Source organism: Scyliorhinus torazame, chromosome 24 (assembly GCF_047496885.1).
Source record: "Scyliorhinus torazame isolate Kashiwa2021f chromosome 24, sScyTor2.1, whole genome shotgun sequence".
Lineage (NCBI taxonomy): Eukaryota > Metazoa > Chordata > Chondrichthyes > Carcharhiniformes > Scyliorhinidae > Scyliorhinus > Scyliorhinus torazame.
In genome coordinates this window covers 33,759,940-33,787,347 of record NC_092730.1, presented here as the reverse complement: position 1 = coordinate 33,787,347, position 27,408 = coordinate 33,759,940, and the positions used below count along the sequence as shown (strand labels likewise).

Here is a 27,408-nt window from a genome sequence, read left to right as displayed (position 1 = left end):
CGAATCAGACCACCGCCTCCTGGGAATACAGCAGCGATACCTCCAAGATCTGATCAGTAACAGAATCACAGAATAATACAGTGTCCCCTTGTGACTGAGGGGAACAGGTGCTCCCTATCCGCCCTGCCTATACCTATCATAATCTTGTACACCTCGATGAGATCACCCCTCAGTCATCTCTGTCCCTGCGTGAAAGAGAAAACAAGCCTATCCAACCTCTCTTCATATCCTAACTGTTCCATCCCAAGCAACATCCTGCTGAATCACCTCTGCACCCCATCCAGTGCAGTCACATATTTCCTATAATGTGGTGACCTGAATTGCACACGGTACTCCAGCTGTGGCCTCACCAACATTCTATACAACTCCACCATGACCTCTCTGCTTTTGTAATCCATGCCCCGATTGATAAAGACAAATATCTCAAATGTCTTTTCCACCACCCTATTAACCTGCCCGTCTGCCTTCAGAGATCTCTGGACAAACACTCCAAGGTCCCTTTGTTCCTCAGGACTTCCCAGTGTCAGGCCATTGACATTAATCCTATAATAATAATATTATATTCTTTATTGTCACAAGTGGGATTATATTAACACTGCAATGAAGTTACTGTAAAACCCCCCTACCAAATGATCACATCTAAGTTTTCAGCGTTAAATTCCATCAGCCACTTTTCTGCCCATTTGACCATCCCGTCTGTATCTTCCTGTAACTCAAGACACTCAACCGCACTCTGAGCTTGAAACTCAGTGAAAGGATTTCACCCTCCTCTCGGAATCTGATCACCACCTCAATCCCAACATTCAGCTTGGGTGGGCAGACAAGACAACGTCCTTCCCGCAGCTCTCCCAGCACAGACTGGATAATATCCCAAACTCGTATCCTGCTAGTGTCACATTGCTCCACCACCTTGTTCTCTTCACAAAACGCCAGGAATCTCAGACCAATTCTTCAGACCTTTGATTCGCTCTTCAAACAACATCTTGTCCCTGATTAAGTTCATCCTGGGAAGAGGTGCTCGGTATTCCGAGTTTCTCTGCAGCATCCGGTTGCTGTTGATGAACCAAAAGAGGCCTCACGCCTGAAAGAAAGCCTCTCTCACAGCCCTGTGAGCATGTCTCCATTAGACGGTGCAGTCAATACCTGCAGGGTAGATAACAATGGAGAGAAGTGTGAGCAATTTCAGCGTCACAATTCTCTGGACACAGAGCATTCAAAATATTATATTATTGAAAATACTGAACTGATCCTCTGGGAGCAGGACTCAAGTCAAAGGGGAAAATCCAGTGGGTTTCTAGTGGAAAGATTTAACAACTGGATGATGGCAGCTGAAATAGTACTTGCGTTACAATCTCTGTAGATATTCTATGAATTTAAACCTGCAAAAGGCATATTTTCCGACTAGAAATCCAACACATTTCCCCCTGTTGTGGAGGAAGTTCTCAATCGCACAGGTGGTCAAACGGAATAAGGCTGGGCTGGGATTTGAGTCCAGATTTTTCTTTAGGGAACAGACACTTTAACGGATGAAGCTACAGAGTCTGAGGATGTTCAGCTAATCACAAGGGAATGCTGGAAATACTTTACGGATCTGTAGTATCTGTGAAAAGAGAAATAGTTACCATTTCAGATCCTGAGCTTTCATTGGAACGACCTGTTTCTCTCTCCACAGAAGCTGCCGGATCAACTGAATATTTCCAGCATTTTCTGTTTTTGTTTCAGATTTGCAGCATCCGCAGTATTTTGCTTTTGGGCCAAAGGACAATGATTTGCCTTTCCTGCTCTGAGGGTTATTGAAGGTTTGTCTGGCTTTGATTGTCGCTGATTCGGCAAAACATTTACAATCTATCATTAATTGACCGTGAGAATGGGCGGTGAGGGGATTCTGGAACCGCTGGAAGTCCATATGGTGTATGTACACACACAGTGCTGTTAGGGAGGGGTTCCAGGTTTGGATGGTGCCTCGCGGAGGAAAAGTCACTTTCAGGAGTGGGATTCGAGCCCTGGCCTCCAGAGGAGACTGCGACCTGAACTCGGCCATCCTGACGTATTTGAAAGGTTAGGTGCGTTTGGGCCGAAATCGGGTGCTCTTTCCGAGGGTCGGTACCGGTTCCATGGGCCGAATGGCCTCCTTCTGCACTGGAGGCAATCTATGATTACTTAAACAGGGTGAAAATGACAGCATCAGGACACAGGTACGAGTTAAGGTCTCAGGCCAGAGTAAGTGTCCTATGTAATGACACATAGAATGTACATTTATTGTGGACTGGTGCCATCTCCTGGCTGAACAGGAGCCGTGCGACACGGACACTTTCATTCAGGAGCATTTTAAATTGGAGTGAAATAACTTACGCAAAGTAAGTACTTGATACCAAACAGTTAATCAAACTGATCTAAAGAACCAAAAGGACACGTCTCCAGTCAGTGAGCGATGGTAGTATAGTGGTGAGCATAGTTGCCTTCCAAGCAGTTGACCCGGGTTCGATTCCCGGCCATCGCAATAATAAATTGGGAATTTTTGCGCCTCTTGCTGAGTTTCAAACTGAGGAAGAGAAAGTTTCTCACTCAGAATTTATACGCAAATACAGCGGGGAATGAAATAAGTACTTATCGTTTTTTAACGTGGTTTCAATGTCGACACTGTTTGTCTATCCCCACGCCCCCCCCCCCCGCCCCCCGCGCCAGCCTTCAAACAAAAGTTAAAAATAACAGCATTTTTACTTCATCTTTGATGCACGATCAATTGCACAAATACTAAAGTTGTGGACAACTGTGGCTTTATTACAGTCAGATGCGAGGCCTCCTGCTGCATCTGGCGAAATGGCAGGGCACTGGAGGGCATGCATATTTATACAGTTCTCACTGGGCGGAGCCAGTCGGCAGGTCCTATCTTACATCTCCTATTACAGTGGATCACCACATTCACCCTCTGTTAAAAATGAGTCCGGCGGGGGTGACATGAAACTTTTTACAATTATTGGAATTATGTACAGTGGTAGGGAAAGAAAAGTCCATGTTGACGGTCCGGAGTCCGTCAAAGGTTCAGCCGGTCCGTTGCTTTGGTGCTTCGTTGGGATCGGCGTAATGGTGGCGACAAAGTCGGTGCTGGCGGAGGTAAAGGTGGCGCCGATGACGGTGCTGATGCTGGCCAGTCATCAGGGAACTCCGGGAGCGTGCAGAAGTCCTCTTCGTCCTCTTGTGCGGAAAAGGTGAGGGGGTCTGGTGGGTCAATATTGGCGGCGCGGTGAGAGGTGGGGGGGGGCGGGGAGGCGCATTGGTGGGGGGTGGGTGTTGGGGTGGAACTTGACGGTGCCAGGTCCCTGAGTGAGACAGTATCTTGGCGTCCGTCGGGAAACTCAACGTCGGCATATTGAGGGTTGGCGTGAAGCAGGTGAACCCTGTCCACCAAGGGATCCGCCTTGTGGAGTCGGAGGTGCCTACGTAGAAGGACCGGTCCTGGAGCAGAGAGCCAAGTAGGGTGCGACACACCAGATGTGGACTTCCTGGGGAAGGTAAAAACACGTTCATGGGGTGTGTTATTAGTGGTGGTGCACAATAGTGACCGGATGGAGTGCAGAGTGTCAAAGAGGACCTCCTGCCAGCGAGAGGCTGGGAGGTTCCTGGACCATAGGGCCAGCGGGACGGCCCTCAAACTGTCCCATTCACCCGTTCTACTTGCCCGTTTCCCCGGGGGTTGTAGCTGGTCATCCTACCGGAGGCTATACCCCTGCTGAGCAGGACGTGACGCAGCTCATCGCTCATGAATGAGGATCCCCTGTCACTGTGGATGTAGGCAGGGAAACCGAACAGCGAAGATGGTGCTGAGGGCCTTGATGACGGTGGCAGACGTCATATCGGGGCATGGGATGGTGAAGGGGAATCTGGAGTACGCATCGACCACACTGAGAATATGGTGTTATGGTCGGTGGAGGGGAGGGGCCCTTTGAAATCCACCCTGAGGCGTTCAAATGAGTGGGAAGCCTTCACCAGGCATGCACGGTCTGGCCGGTAGAAGTGTGGCTTGCACTCCGCACAGACCTGGCAGACCCTGGTCACTGTCCTTACTTCCTCGACGGAGTAGGGCAGATTGCGAGCTTTGACCAGATGGTACAATCGGGTGACCTCCGGGTGACAAAGGCTGTTGTGTAGGGCCCAGAGTTGGTCCTCATGTGCGCTGGCACATGTACCTCGGGAGAGGGCGTCTGGAGGCTCGTTGAGTTTACCGGGGCGATACAAGATCTCGTAATTATAGGTGGAGAGCTCGATTCTCCACCGCAAGATTTTATCATTTTTGATCTTGCCCCGCTGTGTGTTATTGAACAATAAGGCTGCCGACCGTTGGTCCGTAAGGAGAGTGAATCTCTTACCTGCCAGGTAATGCCTCCAATGCCGCTTCAAACAGCTTCAACGATAGCTTGAGCCTCCTTCTCGACGGATGAGTGTCGAATTTCAGAGACATGAAGGGTGCGGGGAAAGAATGCCACGGGTCTGCCTGCCTGGTTAAGGGTGGCAGCCAGGGCGACGTCTGAAGCGTCGCTTTCTACTTGGAAAAGCAATGACTCATCCACTGTGCGCAACCCAGCCTTGGCGATGTCTGCTCTGATGCGGACGAAATCATGTTGTGTCTCGGCCGCAACGGGGAATTGGATGGACTGAATGAGTGGGCGGGCCTTGTCGGCATAGTTTGGGACCCACTGAGCGTGGTAGGAAAAGAAGCCCTGGCAGTGTTTGAGGGCCTTGGGGAAGTTCCATGAAGGGGCGCATGCGCTCGGGGTCGGGCCAGAGAAGACCATTTTGGACTACATAGCCGAGAATGGCTAACCGGGTCATGCTGAACACACACTTCTCTTTGTTGTAGGTCAGGTTGAGAAGGGTGGCAGTGCGGAGGAATTTATCGAGGTTGGCATCGTGGTCCTGCTGGTCATGGCCGCAGATGGTGACATTTTATAAGTACGGAAAGGTGGCCCACAAACCGTACTGGTCGACCACTTGGTCCATCTCTTTTTGGAAGACCGAGATCCCGTTTGTGATACTGAACCCTAAGGAAGTGGTTGAGGCGACTGTCCCCCTCGAGGGCAGTGTATGGCCGGTCCGACTTCCAGGTGGGGAGCTGTAGGAAGCAGCCATCCGGTGAAATGGAAAACACCAGCCTCCTCCGCAGCTCCGCATCTCCGGCAACCTTGGCGCCAATTGGAAAATCTTCAAGCAAAAGTTCCTCCTGTACATCGAGGCATCCGACCTCGAAGCAGCATCGGATGCCAGGAAGATCACATTATTTGTCCCCACCGCGGGGGACCATGTCATCCACATCTACAACTCCCTTACGTTCGCTGCCGGCGAAGACAAAACAAAATTCAAAACAGTCCTGCTGAAGTTTGACAGCCACTGCGACACTGAGGTGAATGAGAGCTTTGAATGGTACTTTTTCCAGCAGAGGCTTCAGGGTAAGAATGAACCTTTTCAGTCCTTCGTGACCCATCCCTGCATCCTAGCGCAGTCATGTAACTATGACTCGACGGTTGATTCCATGATCCGGGATCAGATCGTTTTCGGGGTCCACTCCGATTCCATTCGGCAGCAGCTCCTGAAAGTCAAACAGTTGACCCTCTCAGTTGCTATCGAGACATGCGTTATCCATGAGCATGCTAAGAATCGTTACTCCCACATCAGGGCGGCAGAAACTGCAAAACTGGCCTCCCACGAGGCGGAACGGGTGCAGGCCATTGTTCAAATGCAGGGCCTGACCATCGAGGAGAGTGGTCACTTTGTGCGCTTTTCCCAGGTCCCTGCGCAGGTGCGCCATGACCCAGTGGACGACGAGGCCGAAAACACGACTGCACAGGTGCGTACGTCGACCGACCGTACTGCGCATGCGCGATGGCGCACGGAATGCCCTGCCATCGGCGTCATGACATCTCCGAATTGTGGCTCCACCCACTTAAAGCGGAAATGTCCGGCAAAAGGACGCCGGTGTCTACAGTGTGGCAAGCTTGGCCACTATGCAGCCCTTTGCAGATCTGCTCCACCGCTCAGCAGCCAGCGATCCCAGCTGCGGCGCAGAAGTGTCCGCTCGATACAACAAGGCATGCCAGATTCCGATCCCGACAGCCCAACAGACCCTGATGCTGAGTGCGTCAGGTTCCCATACCGGGTGGGCATCATAACTACACATGCGCTGCCTTCCACCACAACGAGAAACGCCTCTCGATCCTCAGTGTGGATCGACGAGTGGTGTGCTGTCCACACAATTAATGAAATGAAAACGAAATGAAATGAAATGAGACAAGGCTTGCATCCGATTCAAACTTCACACTGGCGCATCAGCGAACCTCATCTCAAAATCCGGCCTCGACACCATGCGCGCCAGACCAAGCATTCTTCCACCGGCCTGCCAGTTCCTTGACTACAATGGTAATGCCATAGCTGCCAGTGGTTCCTGTCAACTAGGGGTATCCAACAAGGCGATCAAGGCAACACTGTGGTTTGAAATCGTCGGGCCTGACAGAGCGTCCCTGCTCGGTGCTCGAGCTCCTGAACCTGGTTCAGCGAGTCCACGCCACGTCATCATCACCGCCGACGGCCTCGCCAGCAAGTTGCAAGCCTATTTATATTCTCACTCACACCAAACGGAAACAAGTCGCCATTTGTCAGCAGCACACCTGCCTTCTTCTTTATTAGTAGCAAAGTTTTGCTTTCTGTCTGATCCGCTCCTTGTTTTTCAGCTAACCACAGTACAGTCTGTGAACTTGTCTGTGAAAGCAGTACGGGAAGCAACTGTGGAGAGAGATGGCAGTCGCCAGAATGCAACTCTCCAAATGGACACATCACGCGGTTCAGATCTTAGACTTTCAATACCTTCGTCTGAGGAACAGGTGGAGCGGGAAATCGGACATTGTTGATTAGAGCAAACTGATCAATGCAGCAATGAGAAGCTCCTGAACCACCAGCGGTTTGGACAAAGATGGCACTCAGATACAGGACTCTGGCTGGGGTTCAAAAGTAGGAAGAGCATATCTTGTTTGAAATGAAATAACGATGAAGATAGACTTTAAGTCGATTTCTGCACGGATCTTAGATTCGACGACGACGCATCAGGATGGCCGAGCGGTCTAAGGCGCTGCGTTCAAAACGCAGTCTTTTCTGGAGGCGTGGGTTCGAATCTCACTCCTGATGTTGCCTTTTACTCCACGAGGTTAAATTTCTCCAGCCAGATTTTCAACCTCAGGAAGATCCAATACCTCCCTATCAATGGAAAAGCGTTTGTCTCAGGACATGAGATTTCTGCTTAAATATGCACAGCAAGACCCCACACTTCCTGGGTCCGTATCCTTCTATTCCCATCCTATTCATATATTTGTCAAGATGCCCCTTAAATGTCCCTATCGTCCCTGCTTCCACCACCTCCTCCGGTAGTGAGTTCCAGGCACCCACTACCCTCTGCGTAAAAAAACTTGCCTCGTACATCTACTCTAAACATTGCCCCTCTCACCGTAAACCTATGCCCCCTAGTAATTGACCCCTCTACCCTGGAGAAAAACCTCTGACTATCCACTCTGTCTATGCCCCTCATAATTTTGTATACCTCTATCAGGTCGCCCCTCAACCTCCTTCGTTCCAGTGAGAACAAACCGAGTTTATTCAATCGCTCCTCATAGCTAATGCCCTCCATACCAGGCAACATTCTGGTAAACCTCTTCTGCACCCTCTCTAAAGCCTCCACATCCTTCTGGTAGTGTGGCGACCAGAATTGAACACTATACTCCAAGTGTGGCCTAACTAAGGTTCTATACATCTGCAACATGACTTGCCAATTCTTATACTCAATGCCCCGGCCAATGAAGGCAAGCATGCCGTATGCCTTCTTGACTACCTTCTCCACCTGTGTTGCCCCTTTAAATGACCTGTGGACCTGTACTCCTAGATCTCTTTGACTTTCAATACTCTTGAGGGTTCTACCATTCACTGTATATTCCCTACCTGCATTAGACCTTCCAAAATGCATTCCCTCACATTTGCCCGGATTAAACTCCATCTGCCATCTCTCCGCTCAAGTCTCCAGACAATCTAAATCCTGCTGTATCCTCAGACAGTCCTCATCGCTATCCACAATTCCACCAACCTTTGTGTCGTCTGCAAACTTACTAATCAGACCAGTTACATTTTCCTCCAAATCATTTATATATACTACAAAGAGCAAAGGTACCAGCAGTGATCCCTGTGGAACACCACTGGTCACAGCCCTCCAATTAGAAAAGAATCCCTCCATTGCTACTCTCTGCCTTCTATGGCCTAGCCAGTTCTGTGTCCACCTTGCCAGCTCACCCCTGATCCCGTGTGACTTCACCTTTTGTACTAGCCTACCATGAGGGACCTTGTCAAAGGCCTTACTGAAGTCCATATAGACAACATCTACTGCCCTACCTGCATCAATCATCTTAGTGAACTCCTCGAAAAACTCTATCAAGTTAGTGAGACACGACCTCCCCTTCACAAAACCGTGCTGCCTCTCACTAATACGTCCATTTGCTTTCAAATGGGAGTAGATCCTGTCTCGAAGAATTCTCTCCAGTAATTTCCCGACCACTGAAGTAAGGCTCACCGGCCTGTAGTTCCCGGGATTATCCTTGCTACCCTTCTTAAACAGAGGAACAACATTGGCTATTCTCCAGTCCTCCGGGACATCCCCTGAAGACAGCGAGGATCCAAAGATTTCTGTCAAGGCCTCAGCAATTACCTCTCCAGCCTCCTTCAGCATTCTGGGGTAGATCCCATCTAGCCCTGGGGACCTATCTACCTTAATATTTTTTAAGACACCCAACACCTCGTCTTTTTGGATCACAATGTGACCCAGGCTATCTACACCCCCTTCTCCAGACTCAACATCTACCAATTCCTTCTCTTTGGTGAATACTGATGCAAAGTATTCATTTAGTACCTCGCCCATTTCCTCTGGCTCCACAGATAGATTCCCTTGCCTATCCTTCAGTGGGCCAACCCTTTCCCTGGCTACCCTCTTGCTTTTTATGTACGTGTAAAAAGCCTTGGGATTTTCCTTAACCCTATTTGCCAATGACTTTTCGTGACCCCTTCTAGCCCTCCTGACTCCTTGCTTAAGTTCCTTCCTACTTTCCTTATATGCCACATAGAAGATAATTCGTCTTCTCTTGTAAATAGTCTGGCAGGTTGGATTGTTCACATCCGTCCAAGTGGGGAAGTTGGGGACTCGGTTTCTATTGTGATTCATTGCTCGATAAAGCTTTATTTCCTTATTGGCCCCCTGTGAGTTATTACTTGATATCGTTATATATCTATATTGCCCCTCTATGGGGTACTGCTGGATAACGTTTCCCGAGCAGCTTTGACTAAGGGTCATCTGGACTCGAAACGTTAGCTCATTTCTCTCCCTCCAGATGCTGTCAGATATGCTGAACTTTGAAGCATTTTCTCTATGGATCCCTGTGTGTGAGCTTTACAATGTTGTAATGTGTCATGCTGTCTCTTTCATTCTTGGGACTAATGTCGGGATGAGACTGCAAGAAGGTTTCTGATAGGTGTTTGCTGCAAAGCAAACAGGAACGTGTGTTATGTTTATTTTTGGCGTGAGGGAGAATGTAAATAGCAGAGAACAGCCTCGATTCCTCGACCTCGGTCTAATGGCCCAGCACGCTTCCGCTGCGGCTCTCTGCTCCTTAAACCAGGAGCTACGGCATTACTGCCCTGCGGTAGCCACACAACTATTCACTTCCTCATTTTTTTCTTTCAACAAGAACACACGTTTGAGCACACTGATTCTAGTCAGCATAGTTCAGATAATTCAGTTTCGTGCGGAATGGTTGTTCTGTGGAAGGTGATGTGATTTCTTCTGTGACGTTGTTCTGATGGGAAAGTGGGGAGTGACTGGAATCACCTTTAAAAAATGAAGTTCGGGGCGGCAGTTTCATCTCTCTGGGAACATTGATCACGCAGTTACAGACTTCCACAAACTTTGCCTCAAATCCGACCACAAAAATGATGAGCACCGAGCAGAGTGGCGCAGCTGAAGCGTGCTGGGCCTATAACGCAGATGTCGATGGATCGAAACCATTCTCTGCTATTCATATTCTCAATCACAACAAACGGAAACAAGTTGCTATTTGTCAGCAGCACATCTGCCTTTTTCTTTATTAGTACCAAAGTTTTGCTTTCAGTCTGATCCGCTCTTTGACACCTGTTCTTCAGCTAGCCACAGTACAGTCGAGGTGACTGAGTTGAATTTTCCCAGAACACTCTTCTGCCGCCTCCACTGGATGAACGTTCACCTGATTGGACACTGGAGGTGTTCTTCGGCTACTTGTCTGTGAAAGCAGCACCGGAAGCAGCTGTGGAAAGATATTGCAGTTTCCAGAACGCAACTCTCCAATTGGGTACTTCACGTCCTCAGATCTTAGACTTTCAATACCTTCGTCTGAGGAACAGGGAGAGCGGAAAATCGGACCTTGTTGATTCGAGAAAACTGATCAATGCAGCAATGAGAAGCTCCTTAAACACCAGCGGTTTGGACAAGAATTGGCACTCAGATACAGGACTCTGGCTGGGGTTCAAAAGTAGGAAAAGCATATCTTGTTTGAAATGAAATAAAGATGAAGACAGACTTTATTCGATTTGTGCACGGATCTTAATTCCTGCGTCAATGCATCAGGATGGCCGAGCGGTCTGTGGCGCTGCGTTCAGGTCGCAGTCTCTTCTGGAAGCGTGGGTTTAAATCCCACTCCTGATATTGCCTTTTACTCCACGAGGTTAAATTTCTCCAGCAAGATTTTCAAACTCAGGAAGATCCAATACCTCCCTTTCAATGGAAAAGCGTTGGTCTCAGGACATGAGATTCCCGCTTAAATACGCACAGCAAGACCCCACCGGCAATTTCATGTCTCGATAATCTGCTTCAGTGACTCAGGTTGAGGAATTAATATTGATCCCAAGAGAAGGGTAAAATTCGTCTTCTCTTCTAAATAGTCTGGCAGGTTGGATTGTTCACATCCGTCCAAGAGGGGAAGTTGGGGACTCGGTTTCTATTGTGATTCATTGCTCGATAAAGCTTTATTTCCTTATTGGCCCCCTGTGAGTTATTACTGGATATCGTTATATATCTATATTGCCCCTCTGTGGGGTACTACTGGATAACGTTTCCCGAGCAGCTTTGACTAAGGGTCACCTGGACACGAAACGTCAGCTCATTTCTCTCCCTCCAGATGCTGTCAGATCTGCTGAGACTTTAAAGCATTTTCTCTGTGGTTCCCTATGTGTGAGCTTTACAATGTTGTAATGTGTCATGCTGTCTCCTTCATTCTTGGGACTAATGTCGGGATGAGACTGCAAGAAAGTTTCTGATAGCTATTTGCTGCAAAGCAAACAGGAACGTGTGTTATGTTTACTTTTGGCGTGAGGGAGAATGTAAATAGCAGAGAATACCCTCGATTCCTCGACCTCGGGCGAATGGTCCAGCACGCTTCCGCTGCGGCACTCTGCTCCTGAAACCAGGAGCTACAACATTACTGCCCTGCGGTAGCCACACAACTATTCACTTCCTCATTTATTCTTTCAACAAGAACACACGTTTGAGCACACTGATACTGGTCAGCATCGTTCAGATAATTTAGTTTCGTGCTGAATGGTTGTTCTGTGAAGGTGATGTGATTTCTTCTGTGCCGTTGTTCTGTTGGGAAAGTGGGGAGTGACTGGAATCACCTTTATAAAATGAAGTTCGGGGCGGCAGTTTCATCACTCTGGGAACATTGATCACGCAGTTACAGACTTCCTCAAACTTTGCCTCAATACCGACCACAAAAATAACGAGCACCGAGCAGAGTGGCGCAGCGGAAGCGTGCTGGGCCCATAACCCAGAGGTCGATGGATCGAAAACATCCTCTGTTTTTCATTTTCTCCATCCTCATGTGAATGCGGAGGTCTGTTCCAGAAACACAGATATAGACAAATTCAAAGATACCAAACTTTGGTCTATATATGTGTTTCTGGAACATACCTCTTCATTCACCCGAGGAAGGAGCAGCGCTCCGAAAGCTAGTGGCATCGAAACAAACCCGTTGAACTTTAACCTGGAGTTGTAAGACTTCGTACTGTGCTCACCCCAGTCCAACGCCGGCATCTCCACATCATTCATATTCTCAATCACACCAAACGGAAACAAGTTGCTATTTGTCAGCAGCACATCTGTCTTTTTCTTTATTGGTACCAAAGTATTGCTTTCAATCTGATCCACTCTTTGACACCTGTTCTTCAGCTAACCACAGTACAGTCGAGGTGACTAAGTTGACTTCTCCCAGAACACTCTTCTGCCGCCTCTACTGGATGAACGTTCACCTGATTGGACACTGGAGGGGTTCTTCGGCTGCTTGTCTGTGAGAGCAGCACCGGAAGCAGCTGTGGAGAGAGATTGCAGTCGCCAGAATGCAACTCTCCAATTGGATACTTCACGTCGCTCAGATCCTAGACTTTCAATACATTCGTCTGAGGAACAGGTAGAGCGGGAAATCGGACCTTATTGATTAGAGCAAACTGATCAATGCAGCAATGAGAAGCTCCTTAAACACTAGAGGTTTGGACAAGGAAGCACTCAGATGCAGGACTCTGGCTGGGGTTCAAAAGTAGGATAAGCATATCTTGTTTGAAATGAAATGACGATGAAGATTGAATTTAAGTCGATTTGTGCACGGATCTTAGTTTCGGCGTCAACGCATCAGGGTGGCTGAGCGTTCAGGTCGCAGTCTCTTCTGGAGGCGTGGGTTCGAATCCCACTCCTGATACTGCCTTTTGCTCCACGAGGTTACATTTCTCCAGCAAGATTTTCAAACTCAGGAAGATCCAATACCTCCCTTTCAATGGAAAAGCGTTGGTCTCAGGACATGAGATTCCCGCTTAAATACGCACAGCAAGACCCCACCGGCAAAAGCCCAGTAAATAGTCTGGCAGGTTGGATTGTTCACATCCGTCCAAGAGGGGAAGTTGGGGACTCGGTTTCTATTGTGATTCATTGCTCGATAAAGCTTTATTTCCTTATTGGCCCCCTGTGAGTTATTACTGGATATCGTTTTATATCTATATTGCCCCTCTGTGGGGTACTGCTGGATAACGTTTCCCGAGCAGGTTTGACTAAGGGTCACCTGGACACGAAACGTCAGCTCATTTCTCTCCCTCCAGATGCTGTCAGATCTGCTGAGACTTTAAAGCATTTTCTCTGTGGTTCCCTATGTGTGAGCTTGTCAATGTTGTAATGTGTCATGCTGTCTCCTTCATTCTTGGGACTAATGTCGGGATGAGACTGCAAGAAAGTTTCTGATAGCTATTTGCTGCAAAGCAAATAGGAACGTGTGTTATGTTTACTTTTGGCGTGAGGGAGAATGTAAATAGCAGAGAATACCCTCGATTCCTCGACCTCTGGCTAATAGCCCAGAACGCTTCCGCTGCGGCACTCTGCTCCTGAAACCAGGAGCTACAACATTACTGCCCTGCGGTAGCCACAAAACTATTCACTGCCTCATTTTTTTCTTTCAACAAGAGCACACGTTTGAGCACACTGATACTGGTCAGCACAGTTCAGATACTTTACTTTCGTGCTGAATGGTTGTTCTATGGAAGGTGATGTGATTTCATCTGTGACGTTGTTCTGATGGGAAAGTGGGGAGTGACTGGAATCACCTTTATAAAATGAAGTTCGGGGCGGCAGTTTCATCTCTCTGGGAACATTGATCACGCTGTTACAGACTTCCTCAAACTTTGCCTCAAGTCCGACCACAAAAATAGAGAGCACCGAGCAGAGTGGCGCAGCGGAAGCGTGCTGAGCCCATAACCCAGAGGTCGATGGATCGAAACCATCTTCTGCTATTCATATTCTCAATCACACCAAACGGAAACAAGTTGCTGTTTGTCAGCAGCACATCCGCCTTTTTCTTTATTAGTATCAAAGTTTTGCTTTCAGTCTGATCCGCTCTTTCACACCTGTTCTTCAGCTACCCACAGTACAGTCGCGGTGACTGAGTTGACTTCTCCCAGAACACTCTTCTGCCGCCTCTACTGGATTAACGTTCACCTGATTGGACACTGGAGGGGTTCTTCTGCTTCTTGTCTGTGAGAGCAGCACCGGAAGCAGCTGTGGAGGGTTATTGCAGTCGCCAGAATGCAACTCTCCAATTAGATACTTCACGTCGCTCAGATCGTAGACTTTCAATACCTTCGTGTGAGGAACAGGTAGAGCGGGAATTCGGACCGTGTTGATTAGAGCAAACTGATCAATGCAGCAATGAGAAGCTCCTTAAACACCAGCGGTTTGGACAAGGATGGCACTCAGACACAGGACTCTGGAAGGGGTTCAAAAATAGGAAAAGCATATCTTGTTTGAAATGAAATAACGATGAAGATAGTCTTTAAGTCGATTTGTGCACGGATCTTAGATTCGACGACAACGCATCAGGATGGCCGAGCGGTCTGAGGCGCTGCGTTCAGGTCGCAGTTTCTTCTGGAGGCGATGGTTCGAATCCGACTCCTGATGTTGCCTTTTCCTCCACGAGGTGAAATTTCTCCAGCAAGATTTTCAACCTCAGGAAGATCCATTCCCTCCCTTTCAATAGAAAAGCGTTGGTCTCAGGACATGAAATTCCAGCTTAAATACGCACAGCAAGACCCCACCGGCAAACGCCCAGCTCATGACTCGATAATCTGCTTCGGTGAGTCTGGTTGAGGAATTAATATTGATCCCAAGAGAAGGGTAAAATTCGTCTTCTCTTGTAAATAGTCTGGCAGGTTGGATTGTTCACATCCGTCCAAGAGGGGAAGTTGGGGACTCGGTTTCTATTGTGATTCATTGCTCGATAAAGCTTTATTTCCTTATTGGCCCCCTGTGAGTCGATTCCTCGACCTCGACCGCGAATAGCTCAACCACGTGCGGAGTGGCGCAGCGGAAGCGTGGTGGGCCCATAGCCCAGCAGTCGATGGACCAAAACCATCGTCTGCTATTTGTATTCGCACTCACACCAAAAGCAAACAAGTCGCTATCACCCAGCAGCACATCTGCCTTTTTCTTTATTAGTATCAACATTTTCCTTTCAGTATGATCTGCTCCTTGACACCTGTTCTTCAGCTACCCACAGTATAGTCGAGGTTACTAAGTTGCCTTCTCCCAGAACTCCCTTCTGCCGCCTCTACTGGATGAACTTTCACCTGTTTGGACACTGGAGGGGTTCTTCGGCTGTGAAAGCAGCACCGGAAGCAGCTGTGGAGAGAGATTCCAGTCGCCATGATGCATCTCTCCAATTGGATACTTCACGTCGCTCAGATCTTCGTCTCTCAATACCTTCGTGTGAGGAACAGGTTATAATGAAAAAATATATCATTTGAACCATGAATGTGAACCTGGAAAAGACAGAGATTTTAAATGAAAGGGAAAGGTCCCACAAAGGGTTAACAGCTGCAGGTTGTTTAAAATACAGATAGCTTCGCAGGCGTTAAAGAAAACAGATATGGACAACTCAACATGGTTTTAAAGTTAAAAAGACATTCAATCAATTTAAAATCTTAAGTTATATAAACGGGAACAGTATTTCACACTTCCCGAGAAGTGCATTATTTTACTGAACAATTAAAAAAGGAACAACCAGGATCTTAGGTTTAAATTGGGGGAGAAGGTTAAGCGGGAAACCTTGCTGACGCCACTTAAATATGAGACAACTGCTTTCCAGCTAAGAAACACATGAGGTGGCACGTTTATCCCATAATTTACACATTTTTGACGTTAAAAATCTTTTAGCAAATAATCAGGTCATAGGGTATAGATCCAAGCCAGATAAGGTTAGAAATATAGGGGGCGACCTGCCGTTGACACCAGCTGACCAGTAGAAGTGCAGAGGCGAACTGCTTCGTTGAACACGAGTTCATATCCAGTATTTAGACTGAGAAAAAACATCACTAAAGACAGATATCAGGAAAGTTGCTGACGAAGCAACAAATAAATGTATTACCTGCCAAACAAAAGTATTACATGTCAAGCAGAATAAGCTAGTTCAACGACAGGGAGCTTGCATTAGCTACAGTCGGCAAGCAACAGTTACATTTCAATAAATGTCATGTAGAAACTAAGGCTGCGCAAAGGGCTATATAATACCTAATAATTCAGCAGCCAGCTCTCATAGCTACCCTCAGTCATGGGAAGGACTGAACACGGAAGCCGAGCAGAACAGCGAATCCATCAGGAAAAAAACAAAAGTTACAGGAGAAAATTGTCAAGGCAGACTTGAAGGTCTAACAACTGACCAGGAAGATGCAAAGAAAAGATCTTATTACCTTTCTGTAAAAACAGTGATTACATCTTTTAATTTGAAATTAAAACGAACTTAAATTGATAACCTGAAAGAGTGTTTATTAGAAAGTTTACTTTACTCTACTTAGAAAAGCCGGACCCGTGAGTGAAGCACCTGAGTGGAAAGTAAACAGAATCTTCTCTGAAGACATGGGTTATGCCGTGGGATAACATGAAACACTGGTTTGACCCGAATAGCGCCCACCTAAGTCTGCATAGGAGTCAGGGAGTGAGAATCCCTGTTCATCATTTAGAATATCTTGACCCTTTTCTGGTACAGGGGGAATTCTATGAATAGTGGTGAGGTTTTAACTTCATGGCGCACAACGTGGAGGGCTAGAATATTAGAAGTTTCTGGGTAAAGCGAGGCTAGAATATTAGAAGTTTCTAGTTAAGCAGGTGGAGGTTTGAATATTAGAAGTTTCTAACCTACACAGGGAATGGAATATTAGACGATTCTAGTTCCCAAATAATTGTTAGAATATTAGAAGTTTCTAACTGGCACAATCAACCGTGATAGAATGGCGGGGCAGACTCGATGGGTCTAATGGCATAATTCTGCTCCTATATTTTATGAACTTATCTTTTGCGCGACTTCGTGAGTTGGAAACTATTCCTTCTCCTCAGTTTGAAACTCACGAAGTCGCGCAAAAGATAAGTTCATAAAATATAGGAGCAGAATTAAGCCATTAGACCCATCGAGTCTGAGTTTCAAACTGAGGGGAAGGAACAGTTTCCAACTCAGAATTTATGCGCAATTAGGGCAGGGAGTGAAAAGTAACTTTCTCAGCTTTTTATTATTTGGTTTCACCATGGACAGTGTTCGACTGTTCACCGCCCGCCAAGCCCTTAAACAAAAGCTAAAAATCACAGCCTTTTTTCTATATCCTCATGAAGTGGACGAAACAGAGACACAACAGACACGTTACAGACAAGAATGGGATTTGATTCCACGTGTGCAGAGTACAATGGATTATTGTGCATCACCTTAACCATGTGGAACAACCCCTTTACTTCATGGAATTTTAATATCTGATCTTGTCACAGACAAGTAGCCGAAGCACCCCACCAATGTACAATCAGGAGGACGTTCATCCACGAGAGGTGGCAGAAGGTAATAATGGGAGAAGTGAACCCGGTAACCTCGACTGCACAGTTGGTAGCCGAAGAAGAATTGTGGCAATGTGGAGTTAAGCCCCAAACACGTCTGCCGCCGTTCGTGCCTCCGTTCGTCCCTCCTCTAACCCAACTCGATGCAAGTCGCCTGACAACTTGGAATAGTTTGTCACATCAGTGATTGCAGATCCATCGTGTAAAAATGAATCCCACTTCTGAGAAACAATGGGCGAAAAATCGACGAGGATGGGATTCGAACCCACGTGTGCAGAGCACAATGAATTAGCAGTCCATCGCCTTAACCACTCGGCCACCTCGTCGCACAACTTGGCGCGTCAATACGTCTTAATTCGTTTTGCATCCATGAACTGATGGCAATTATTTGCCTCTTTCTATTCAACCAGGTATTCGACGGGTGAAATGCATCGCTGGTGGTATAGTGGTGAGCATCGCTGCTTTTGAAACCATTGACTCCGGTTCGATTCCCGGCCATCGCAGTAATAGTTGAATCGGATGTTTTTGCGCGACATCCTGAATTACAAACTGAGGAAGACTGGTTAACTGTTTCTCAGTCAGAATTTATGCGGATTATCTAAGTGAGGTGTTTAAGATGCGAAAAGGTGTAGATATTGTAGACGTGGAGTTGATGTTACCTGTTGTGGGGTAGTCTAAAACGAGAGGTCATCATCTTAGAATATGAGGCTGCAAATTTAAAAAAGAAAAACTACTTCTCCCAAAGGGTTGTAATTCTGTGGAATTCACTTCCTCAGAGTGTGGTGGATGCAGGGACAGTGAGAAAGTTAAGGAGGACTTAGAGAGACTTTTATTGGTAATGAGTTGAAGGGTTCTGGAGAACGGGCAGGACGGTGGTGTTGAGGCCATTATGTTTGATCAGGCAAGATCACATGGAAGGTTTTGCGCCCAAGAGGCTAAATTCCATATCCCAGCTCCAATGTTATGTGTTCTCGGGAGTAGGTGTTCTGGCTGATATCTCAATCCATCTCTTGTTCCGTAACATTTCAGGTAGCAGATGATGAACATTTCAGTCATGATCGAATGGCGGGCAGACTCGATGGGTCGAATGGCGTAATACTGCTCATCTATCTGATGAATCTATCGTTTGCGCCGCTTCATGACTTTCAAACTGAGGGAAAGAAATAGTTTCCAACTCAGAATGTGTGCGCAATTATGGGGGGGGGGGGGGGGGGGAGTGAATTAAGTAACTTTCTCGTCATTTTCTAAAGTGGTTTCAATATGGAAAGTGTTCGATTATTCACAACTCCAAGCCCCAAACACTAAAAATCACAGCATTTTTCCGTCACCCTCATGAAGTGGATCAAACAGAGACACAACAGATACGTTACAGACGAGGATTGGATTCGAACGCAAGTGCGCAGAGCACAAAGGTTTCTTGTGCATCCCCTTAACCACGTGGTACAACTCCTTCACTTCATGGAACTTTAATATCTGACCTTCTCACAGACAAGTGACCGAAGCAACCCTCCAGTACACAAACAGGAGGATGTTCATCCAGGAGAGGTGGCAGAAGATAATTATGGGAGAAGTCAACCCGGTATCCTCGACTGTACTGTGGGTAGCCGAAGAAGAACTGGTGTCAAAGAGCGGTTACGCCCCAAACACGTCTGCCTCCGTTCCACCGTCCTCTAACCCAACTCGATGCAATCTGGCCTGGCAACTTGGAATAGATTGTGACATCAGTGATTGCATATCCATCTTGGAAATAGGAGGCCTACTTCCGAGAAAAGTGGATTTAAAATCAACGAGCATGGAACTCGAACACACGTGTGTAGGGCACAATGGATTGGTAGTCCATCGCCTTAACCACTCGGCCACTTCGTCCCACAAGTACGCACGGCAATATGCCTTAATTCGTTTTGCATCCATGAACTGATTGAATGTATCTGCCTCCTTCTATTCCACCTGGTGTTCAAAATTGGAAATGCAGCGACGGTGGGAGAGTGGTGAGCAAAGTTTTCTTCCAAGCAGTTGTCCCTGTTCGATTCCCGGCCATTGAATCGGATGTTATCGTGCAACATCGTGAGTTTCAAACTGAGGAAGACTGGCCAAAAGTTTCTCACTCAGAATCTATGCGCAATTATCTAATTGAGGTGTATCAGATGCCACAAGGTATGGAAAAAGTTGACGTGGAGCTGTGTCTTTCTCTTGTGGGGCATTGTAAAAGGCGAGGTCATGATCTTAGAATAAGAGATTGCAATGTGAAAAAAGATTTGAGGGAAAACTACTTATTCCAAAGGGTTTATGATTCTGTGGAATTCGGTACCCCAGATTGCGTTGGATGCAGGGAGAGTGAGTAAATTTAAGGAGGTGGTAGAGAGAGTTTTATTGGTAAGGAGTTGAAGGGATACGGAGAACGGGAAGATGGTGGAGTTGAGGCCAGGATGGGATCAGCCAACATCACATGGAAGGTGTTAGGCTCAGGAGGCTAAATTGCCTCCTCCCGCTCCGAGATCATGCGTTCTAGGGAGAAGGTGTTCCTGCTGATATCGCAATCGACCTCTTCATCTGTAACATTGTAGGTCGCAGATGGGGAAGATATCAGCCATGATAGAATGGCTGGGCAGACTCGATGGGTCTAATGGCTGAAGTCTGCTTCTTTATTTTATGAACTTACCTTTTGCGCGACTTTGTGAGTTTCAAACTGAGAGGAAGAAACAGTTTCCAACTCAGAATGTATGCGCAATTAGGTCAGGGAGTGAAATAAGTAGTTTTCTCACCTTTTTATAATGTGGTTTCAACATGGACAATGTTCGCCGAATTCACCACCCGCCAAGCCCGTGAACCAAAGCAAAAAATCACAGCATTTGTACTTCATGCTCATGAAGTGGACCAGAGACACAACAGACACATGACAGACGAGGATGGGATTTGAACCCACGTGTGCAGAGTACAATGGGTTATTGTGCGTCTCCTTAACCACATGATACAACTCATTTACTTCAATGGAATTTTAATATGCGATCTTATTACAGGCAAGTAGCCAAAGAACCCCTCCAGTCTACAAACAGGAGGAGGTTCATCCTGGAGAGGTGGCTGAAGAGAATTATGGGAGACGTCATCCCGGTAACCTCAACTGTACTGTGGGTCGCTGAAGAACTTGTGTCACGGTGCGGTTCCACTGACAACGTATCCACAGGCACATATAGTGACGAAGACTGACAGGTTCAGAATGTCTCTTACACTCTCACACATTACCCGAGAGTGACAGGAATCCCCCATTTACAAACGGGACCAGAGAAGTGCAGAGATAATGCACCTTACTCCCACATACAACATGTTGACGGCTTCAACACAACCAAAATATAAGAAAAGATCACATATTATCTTCTTCGAAATCCCGCCGTCCCAACTTTAATATAATAAAACAATTTTTATCAGTTGTGTCTCACTCTAAACTGTGAACTACGCTCTACCAGAGTGTGTTGACATCTACTGGCCACGACACAGAACCGCAACAGAGCGGGGGAGATTCACATGAACTGTCGGTGATAGAATGTGACCGGGTGGACGGAGAGGTGTTAGATGTATGTAAAATTTTAAAAATCGATATTCATGCATTTCCCAATGGAATTGGTGGAATTTGGAAGTGTTTATCTTGAGGATCAATTGAGTAGAGACTTTAAAGCATTTTATCTGTGCTTCCCTCTGTGTGAGCTTTACAATGTTGTACTGTGTCATGCTGTCTCCTTCATTCCTGGGACGAGACTGCAAGAAGGATCCTGAAAGGTATTTGCTGCAAAGCAAACAGGAACGTGCGTTATGTTTTCTTTTCGCGTCAGGGAGAATGTAAATAGCAGAGAATAGCCAGGATTCCCTGACGTCGGGCTAATGGCCCAGCACGCTTCCGCTGCGGCTCTCTGATCCTTAAACCAGGAGCTACGATTTTACTGCCCTGCGGTAGCCACACAGCTATTCACTTCCTCATTTTTTTGTTTCAACTTGAACAAACGTTTGAGCACACTGATTCTGGTCAGCATAGTTCAGATAATTTACTTTCGTGCTGAATGGTTGTTCTGTGAAGGGGATGTGATTTATTATGTGACGTTGTTCTGATGAGAAAGTGGGGAATGACTGGAATCACCTTCATAGAAGGAAGTTCGGGACGGCAGTTTCACCTCTCTGGGAAGATTGATCACGCTCTTACTGATTTCTTCAAGCTTTGCTTCAAGTCCGACCCCAGAGAAAATCAACTACGAGCAAAGTGGCGCAGCGGACGTATGCTGGACCCCTAACACAGAAGTCGATGGATCGAAACAATTCTCTGCTATTAATATTCTCACTCACACCAAACGGAAACAAGTCGCTGTTTGTCAGCAGCACATCTACCTTTTTCTTTATCAGTATCAACGTTTAGCTTATAGTCTGATCCGCTCTTTGACACCTGTTCTTCAGCTACCCACAGTATAGACGAGGTGACTAAGTTGACTTCTCCCAGAACACTCTTCTGGCGCCTCTCCTGGATGAACGTTCTCCTATTTGGACACAGGAGGCATTCTTCGGCTCCTTGTCGGTGAAAACAGCACCGGAAGCAGCTGTGGAGAGAGATTCCATTCGCCAGAATGCAACTCTCCAATTGGATACTTCACGTCGCTCAGGACTTAGGCTCTCAATATCTTCGAGTGAGGAACAGGTAGAGCGGGAATTCGGTCCTGGTTGATTGGAGCAAACTGATCAGTGCAGCAATGAGGAGCTCCTTAACCCCCAGCGGCTTGGACAAGGATGGCACTCAGATACAGGATTATGGCTGGTGTTCAAAAGTAGGATAAGCATATCTTGTTTGAAATGAAATGATGATGAACATAGAATTTGAGTCGATTTGTGCACGGATCTTAGTTTCGGCGACAACGCATCAGGGTGACCGAGCGGTCAAAGGCGCTGAAGTTCAGGTCGCAGTCTCTTATGGAAGCGTGGATACGAATCCCACTCCTGATATTGACCTTTCCCCCACGAGGTTAAATTTCTCCAAGGAGATTTTCAACCTCACGATTGTCCAATACCTTCCTTTCAATGGAAAAGCTTTGGTCTCAGGACATGAGATTCCTGCTCAGATACGCACAGCGAGACCACAATGGCAAAAGCGCAGTTAATGACTCGATAATCTGCTTCAGTGACTTTGGTTGAGGAGTTAATATTGATCCCAGGACTCCGGGTAAAATTCGTCTTCTCTTGTAAATAGTCCGGCAGGTTCGATTGTTCACATCCGTCCGAGAGGGGAAGATGGGAACTTGGTTTCTATTGTGATTTGTTGCTCGATAAAGCTTTATTTCCTTATATGCCCCCTGTGAGTTATTACTGGATATCGTTATGTATCTATATTGCCCCTTTGTGGGGTACTACTGGATAACGTGTCCGGTCCAGCTTTGACAAAGTGTCATCTGGACTCGAAACGTTAGCTTTTTCTCTCCCTACAGATCTGGTCAGACCTGATGAGACTTTAAAGCATTTTATCTGTGGTTCCCTCTGTGTGAGCTTTACAATGTTGTAATGTGTCATGCTGTCTGCTTTATCCTGGGTTTAATGTCGGGATGAGACTACAAGAAATTTTCTGATAGGTATTTGCTGCAAAGCAAACAGGAACGTGCGTTATTTTTACTTTTCGTGTCAGGGAGAATGTAAATAGCAGAGAATAGCCTCGATTCCTCGACCTCGGGCTAATGACCCAACACGCTTCCGCTACGGCACTCTGCTCCTTAAACCAGGAGCTACAACATTACTGCCCTGCGGTAACCACACAATTATTCACTTCCTCATTTTTTCTTTCAACAAGAACACACGTTTGAGCACACTGATTCTGGTCAGCACAGTTCAGATAATTTACTTTCGTGCGGAATGGTTGTTCTATGGAAGGTGATGTGATTTCTTCTGTGACGTTGTTCTGATGGGAAAGTGGGAGTGACTGGAATCACCTTTATAGAAGGAAGTTCGGGTCGGCAGTTTCACCTCTCCGGGTACATTGATCAACCTGTTACTGAGTTCTTCAAACTTTGCCTCCATATATAGAACGAATACACAAACAATGAAGCGAGAGAATGTATTAAATCAGAGATTGGATATTCTTGTAACCAATATGGCTGTAATGGGAATCCTTCATTTTCCGATAAATCGGGATGAACTGATCGCTCAGTCAAAAATCCGATATCTGGGGATTTAAATGTGATTACTACAATGATAATATTTAACCATGTTAATGTTATTTTGCTCCAATTGAAACGTGTCACGAATACATCGTTACCTTGTTGCACAACTTACTTTCAGCCAGGAGATGGCAGCAGTTTGGATCTCCTGATTGTGTCCACAGATCTCGATAGGAATGGAGCTGCTGCTTCCTGGGGAGCTGCCAAGCAAGAGGCACAGATATTGACCAACTGCACCCGCTCCAAATAGATTCCCCAAATTACTGAACAAAACAAAAACAAGCACAAATCATATTTTAAGAAACTATGACAGTGACTCTGAAAACAACACACCAACACCTCTGAAAGAATCGATTTGCTGTAATTAATTAAAGATGAACTGTCTCAATGTCAGCCGTAATTCCTTGCCAGTTGTCAGACAGGCGCTGACTGGATAGAAGTTTGCTTCACTTTTCAAGGTCCGGCTCAATAAAATCAATCACAGGCCCATGATCTGCTTTCCTCCTGTTCTCAGACACATCCACTTTCTACAAGGGCGCACTAACTGGTTTTCAGAGTAAGAGTCAGACTGCAGTCACCTCGTTCTCTCTCGATCCCTTTATCTCAGAGCCACCTCACAACCAGGAATGGAACTTCTCACAGAGCCAAGAATGGAATAGTTTGTCGATTCTTCCACTGATTCTGGACCGTCCATCACCAGGATGTATTCGTCCAAAAGAGTTGGGATGAAATAGGGCTGAGTTTCACTGTGTATCCAATCAGTCCCCGGAGAAGCACGAAAACAATGAGTGAGGGAGAGAGAAAGAAACAAAGAAACAGATAGAGAGATAAAATATGTTCCATTTCTAACACGATCTTTTTGCCCAGAAATCCGTTCACCTGAATGAAACCGAACCACGTATCCATTCGCTGCCGTTGCTGCTTCTCCTTCCAAACGTTGCAGGAAACGTTATTATTTATTGATTGTTATTTTGAGTGCGAGCTTCTTTATATTTCGTTCAGTTTCCCCAAAAAACATTAAATATCTGACTGAGCTCGATATAGGTTCATTTACAAACATTCCGATTCATTCTCGAGTCAGTGGCTTGCGCGGGTAGTTCAGCAAACACTTCGAATCACAGTCGGTGCGACGAGGACTAGAACCTGCGCGGGGAAACCCCATTGGATTTCAAGCCCGACGCCTTAACCACTCGGCCATCGCAGCTGTGCCCAGGGTGTCATTCATTAGTAATTTGTTCGATAGAATACATTCTAAAACCAGCCTGGAATCACTCCAGGAAGTTATTGCATTCAAACGATCAACGGGGCCCCGGTGTTTATGTGAGGAGGGGTTGAACCTTCGTTGAAAATGACCATTGGATTTGGAGAGAGGCCTTGAGAGACTCGAAAACCTCAGCTCCCTAAACGCACAATTCCACCGATTAAATAGATTGTGGAACAACATCAGTTACATTGGAAATATATTAGAAATTCAAATGGAACAGGACCACACTTTACAGTCTGGAGGAAAATTTAAATGATGAAATCTAGAAATTACAGCACAGAAGGAGACCTGTGCAGGCCGAACGGTCACCTGATGACCTGTTGACGCAACTAAAATGGTCACGTGTCGGGATTCGGGCAGTTCCCCGGATCGCGGTCAGAGCACAAGCCAGGAGGAGCTGCTCAATTATTAAGTCAGTTATTTTTTATTACATGTCATTGGTCGCCAGTCATTGAGAAACGAGCATTTCTCCATGGTGTCAGGAGTGGGAAGTATGGCAGAAGGACTTAACCGCATCAGCTCTCTTCAAGAAGACGCTTAATAAATAGTGCACCAGCAGCCCGGCTAGCTCAGTCGGTAGAGCATGGGACTCTTAATCCCAGGGTCGTGGGTTCGAGCCCCACGTTGGGCGCTTCCGTGTTATTATCTGAAAACATTGATGCTGAATGAACTTTCTTCGTAACAGGAACGCAAGGTTATGACTGGGAATCCAGAGATCTAAACGAACATTTCGTGACAAAATTTAATAAATATGGAATTAAAATGTCGTCTCAGTAACGGTTCTGCTTCCGATGGTTCTTATTTCCACAACTGGGACATTACACAAAAAGTAATGATTTGGCACAAACACAGTAAAGATCTGTCACCGGCAGTGTCACGGTTCCAGAGAGCTCAGTTACACAGCAAGATATAATTTTACAAACAGGGCCCCTCTGGGTGCAGCAGAAAACAACATTTGCCGAAAAAAAGTTTCTCCATCTCGGCACCTTTTCTGTGTGTCATTGTGTGTGTCCTGATAGTCTCTTTCTGATTTTTTGTGTCTCTTTCTCTGTCTGTTACAGCAGTGCTGCTGTTGTGTATTAATCTCACTTTTCCCAAACAGTAATTGTGATTGATAGATACAGGAAGATTCCACACTGACATTCAGTACCAATGTCTGATAGAAACTGAATCCCACCCTCACATACAGTACCAGACATTGACTCATAATGAAGAAATCCTGCTCTCACAAACTGTTCCAGAGACTGAGGTGCAGAGTGTTCCCTCCACTCGCGAATACTACCTGTGATTTACAGATACAGAACAAATCTCAGTCAGGTGAGTAGCAGAGTTTGATGGGTACAACATGTATTCCACAATCACCTTCGCTGCGCCAGATAATCAGATGCAGACAACATGCGGCGTCTGTGTTGGTTTAACAAGGGTTTTACCCAAGAACAGGAACACATTTACACAATATCAGGGTATAAGACGTAGGAGCAGAAGCAGGCCATTCAGCCCATCGAATATGCTCCGCATTTCAATGAGATCATGCTTGATCTGATATATGGCGTGTTATGACCTCATACGGTGGCATGTTATCACAGTGGTTACCTCACAGAGCCAGCGATTCGGGTTCAATTCCAGCCTTTGGTCACTGACAGTGTGGAGTTTGCACTTTCTCTCCGTGTCTGTGTGGGTTTCCTCCGGATGCTCCGATTTCCTCGCACAGTCCAAATGTGTACGGGTTAGGTGGAGTGTCCATGCTAAATTGCCCCTTAGTGTTCAGAAAGTTGGGTGATGTTACAGGGATGTGCTGGGGACACAGAGGCTCTTTCAGAATATCGTTGCAGAGTCCATTGGCAGAATGGCCTCCTTTTACATTTTAATGATCTCATGATAATACTCATGTCCACTTTCCCGTCTTTTTCTCTCTAGATTTCATGATGAACCTTTAAAACCAGCAATCCCACCAAGCCTCAGGTAGCGGTAACTCCTCAATGGTCGTTAATGTCCCGGCTGTCAGTCATTTGGCCAGTCTTGAGTGAAGTCACATCCTGGAAATGTCATACATTGATCCAGTTCTAAAGTAAATTAAGTCACTCTAGTCCCTGATGACCATAGGCCCTTTGAGGGTAAGATCTGACTGGTGGTGATTTAACCTGAGGATCACCATACCTCAGGCGAGGAGCAATAATAATAATACTAATAATCTCTTATTGTCACAAGTAGGCTTCAATCGAGGTTCTGTGAAAAGCCCCGAGTCGCCACATCCCGGCTCCGGTTCGGGGAGGCTGGAACGGGAATTGTGAGATGGCGGGGTTTTCATGTTTCAGGTCTAGTATAACCGTGTGATCTCAATCTAATTAATTTGGTTTTCCTTCTGCTAATCTTGTCTCACAGTGAGGCAAACCTCACTGATTGGATAGACGAGTGATCGTTCTTCAGTCTTGTCATGGACGGACCCGCTGAATATGGAGGCATATCCTGTGTGGCAGGATTTAGCTCCAACTCAATCTATAAGTTTGTGG

General features: G+C 46.5%; 4 non-coding genes across 4 annotated transcripts; 3 read left to right on the top strand and 1 right to left on the bottom strand.

Annotated features, from left to right (window-relative positions):
- The first annotated feature begins 2,428 nt into the window (after positions 1 to 2,428).
- trnag-ucc (transfer RNA glycine (anticodon UCC)) lies at positions 2,429 to 2,500 on the top strand. The gene has a single exon. It is a non-coding gene; the product is annotated as a tRNA-Gly (tRNA).
- Positions 2,501 to 7,090: 4,590 nt separating this feature from the next.
- On the top strand, positions 7,091 to 7,173 carry trnal-caa (transfer RNA leucine (anticodon CAA)). The gene has a single exon. It is a non-coding gene; the product is annotated as a tRNA-Leu (tRNA).
- A 10,526-nt stretch (positions 7,174 to 17,699) lies between these two features.
- On the bottom strand, positions 17,700 to 17,781 carry trnas-gcu (transfer RNA serine (anticodon GCU)). Its single transcript has one exon. It is a non-coding gene; the product is annotated as a tRNA-Ser (tRNA).
- Positions 17,782 to 25,456: 7,675 nt separating this feature from the next.
- Positions 25,457 to 25,529, top strand: trnak-cuu (transfer RNA lysine (anticodon CUU)). The gene has a single exon. It is a non-coding gene; the product is annotated as a tRNA-Lys (tRNA).
- Positions 25,530 to 27,408: the final 1,879 nt, after the last annotated feature.